Raw genomic sequence first — 3,503 nt, forward strand, 5'->3', positions numbered from 1 at the left:
GTAAGCCATATGCTATCGTGTATCTATTTTTATATTCAAAACTCTGAGTATTTAGAGATCCCTATGGAAGCATGCATGGCATTCCTATTGTTGGTTGTTTTTACTCTTTTATTGGAGGGTCTTCAACCCAGCTCCCAAATAAATACCACACGGAGGCTTATTCTTAATTATGAATACCTGGCCTTAGCTTGGCTTAGTTTCTTGCCAGGTTTCCTTAACTTATCCAGTCTACCTTTTGCCTCTGGGCTATTACTTCCACAAATCTTACTCTTACTCCATGGCTTGTTGTGTAGCTGGGTGTCTGGCCCCTGGAGTCCTCCTCCTTCTCTGGCTCCTAGATCTTAGATCTCTCCTCTAAGTTTTCCCCTTCTATATATCCTCTCTGCCTGCCAGCCCTGCCTATCCTTTCTCCTGCCTTGCTATTGGCCAGTTCTTTATTAAACCCCCCAGGTGTTTTACACAGGCACAGTAACACTGCTTCACAGAATTAATCAGATGCAACATAAACAAAAGTAGCACACCTTGAAATAATATTCTACTGCACATTCCCTTTACTGACTATGACATATTCTATCAATCCTACAGTCTACACTTGTTTAGTCATTCACCTATAGGTGAATTCAATTTTCCCACCCCAGCCCCATTGTAACATATCTTAACTCTGTGATAACCCTTTGTATGTAGACTGTTTCTTTTAGACTGGTGCTACTTAAAATGTGACCCACTGCACACTGTTAGATACAGCTCTGTATAGAATAAATTCAGTCATGTCCCAGAGCACAAGTGTAGTACCTTCCATAGTTTGCAGTAGGACTTCCTCAAGGAGGGGATCATTCATGAGTTTACATTGCAGCACAGCTCTTTAAGTCTGGATTGAGTGGATAATGTAAGCATGAATTGAGTAGACCATACACACACAAGTTGGGTTTCTGGGTAGAAATGTTAAGAGGAGTGATGAGATCCTGAGGGTGCTGACCCAGTGAAAGGATTGACAGCTGGGCTGATTCATGATGTGATAACAGTAGTGGGAGAAAACTAAAAGTGAGAAAGGACCTAGCCACCAGGACAAGGTCCTCAGGTGCTATGCCTTGGCCTAAACCCTTCCAGATTCTTTTTCCCATGCTTCTGTCCATCATGAGATGGAAAAGCTCTGCTGTGATGCCCTTACCCTACCCAAGTGTTCTGCCCAGCATCAAGGAGCCAAGCTGTCATGGTTACACCGTCTGAAACTGTGAGCCAAAACGAGAATTTCCCCTTTTAACTTGTTGTACCAGGTGGTGAGAAAAGCAACAGTACACAGGATAGAGGACTCTTATTTTTCTATGGACACAGGATAGAGGATTCTTATTTTGCTATGGACACTAGACTGCTTTCCAGTGTTTGTTTCAATGTACTTACTTGTGGTATCTTAACTTTTCATAATTTTTCCCATGTCTTTTCTCATTTGGGCATATCTGCTTATCATGGTTTGACTGGGATATAATTCCCAGGCTGTGTATATCATGAACTCATTTAATGCACATGAATTGATGGTGTTCTGGAGGCCTAGAAAGAGCTTAAGAAGGTCCAGTGGACACCAGCATTCCTCACTCTCTGGTTGCCAACTTGGACATAGATGGCCATTGCCTCAAACTCCTGCTGGCACTGTGGGTATAATTCCTGCTGCCACGTCTTACCTCCATGATGGACTGCACCCTCAAGACACCAGCAACAGCAAACCCTTCCTTCCTTCCTTCCTTCCTTCCTTCCTTCCTTCCTTCCTTCCTTCCTTCCTTCCTGAAGTTGCTTTTCTTAAGTATTCTGTCACAGCAACAGCAGCAACAAAATAATCAAAACATGTACTTCCGGTAAGCTGGTGCCAAATGGACGTTTTGAGATTTATTTTAAAATTTAATTTAAGTGGTTTTTTTGGTGGGGAGATGAGGAGCGAATGTGTAAAAAGTAGACAAAGCCCTGAATGTGTATCATTGACATGGACATGTCAAGGACCCCAATGCCCCACACCCAAAGAAATAACAAAGGCTTCCCCACGGAAAGGCTCGGAGGGATGGCAAAGACCTCCTCTGAATGTCCACAGTGTGTATAGTATTTCCGAGTGATTGACCAGTGCATGCCAAGTCTAGCAACTGCAGCTTCCTCCTCCCTGATAACTGTAGCCTGAGGCTGATCCCAGCAGACTAGCTGGCCACTCTCCCTGTGCAGCACAGAATGAGCACACAGAGCTTCTGTTACTGCGCAGTAGATACCCTCTAGAGGAGCACACAGCTCACCAACCTCAGGTTCCCACACATGTGTCTGTCCTGTCTTCCTGCCCTTGCTAACCCTGGTCAGGATTCCAGGACCAAGGGGCACAGGTCATGTTACAATTTACACTGGGACTATCTCAGGCCCATGTGTAAAGATCTTTATTATATCCTCCAATGGAAAGCAAGGGCCTCCTCCCCTGACACACTGAATTTGTAGTGTTCCCTGTCCATGAGCTGTGAGGTTGTTCGTCTCAGCTCTCCCTTTGCCAGCTCATGTTGTTTCCTGTGCATGCACACCAACATCCTGCCTCAGGGGGCTCCGGGTGCACCATTGTGGTACTCATTCTACACATAATTGTCTTCTTCATCGATTCTGGGTGCCTCACCTTTCCCACAGTCCCTGCTGGCTCACTCTGGGAGGTGACAGTGCCCGTTTTTGGGTCTCCTTCCCTGCACTGACATGCAGACGGCCTCCACAAAAGAAGCCGTGGCTCTGCCATCTGTTCCTCATCGAAAGACTACAGTCACCTCGTTTATTTCATCGGCCTTTCTATTTGGTTCTGATGAGAAGGTCAATTCACTTCCAGGCTTATTACTCTGGGAGTAGAAGTCTTTACATGAAATCCAGATGAGAGTCACTTTAGACGCATATATACCAATGACTGGAAAGATATAGAGAATATTAGCATGGGCCCTGTGCAATGAAGACATGCAAATCTGTGAAATGTTCCACATAAAAAAAAATAAAACAAAATCCAGATGAATAAGAATATTAACTATTGGGATTTGAATGTCAAATGTGCCCTTTCAGCTTATGAGTTTGAATACTTGGTACCCAGATGATGGCACTGTTTGGGAGGGTTGTGGAGCTAACCTTAAGAGGAAGTGGGTCACTGGGAGTTTTATAGCTTGGTCCCACTTCCTGCTCTCTCTGCTTCTTGACTGGTGACACAATCTGACCTGCTGGTCCTGCTCCTCCCACCCTGATGGAATGGTCCCCTGACATGTAAGCTAAATAAACACTTCCTCCTTTAAACTGTCTCTTGTCAGCATATATATATATATATATATATGACACTAGCCTACATCCAGATCCAGAGGAAGAAGAGGCCATTCCTTCCTCCCCTGCAGGACCTTCTTGGGACAGTGTGGGGTCCATCCTCAGTGAAGAAGTCACTGCCAACTTTTGTTACCTCAATAAGAAGGGGGGCCATGATCAATGCCTCAAGGGGTCTTGGTGAACCCCAGGCCAGCTGC

At 45.0% G+C, this 3,503-nt stretch overlaps 1 non-coding gene across 1 annotated transcript; it reads left to right on the forward strand.

Moving 5' to 3' along the window:
* The first annotated feature begins 2,878 nt into the window (after window positions 1-2,878).
* On the forward strand, window positions 2,879-2,985 carry LOC121832520 (U6 spliceosomal RNA). Its single transcript, XR_006076160.1, has one exon. It is a non-coding gene; the product is annotated as a U6 spliceosomal RNA (small nuclear RNA).
* Window positions 2,986-3,503: the final 518 nt, after the last annotated feature.

The sequence above is a fragment of the Peromyscus maniculatus genome, chromosome 9 (genome assembly GCF_049852395.1).
Source record: "Peromyscus maniculatus bairdii isolate BWxNUB_F1_BW_parent chromosome 9, HU_Pman_BW_mat_3.1, whole genome shotgun sequence".
In the NCBI taxonomy this organism is placed as follows: Eukaryota; Metazoa; Chordata; class Mammalia; order Rodentia; family Cricetidae; genus Peromyscus; species Peromyscus maniculatus.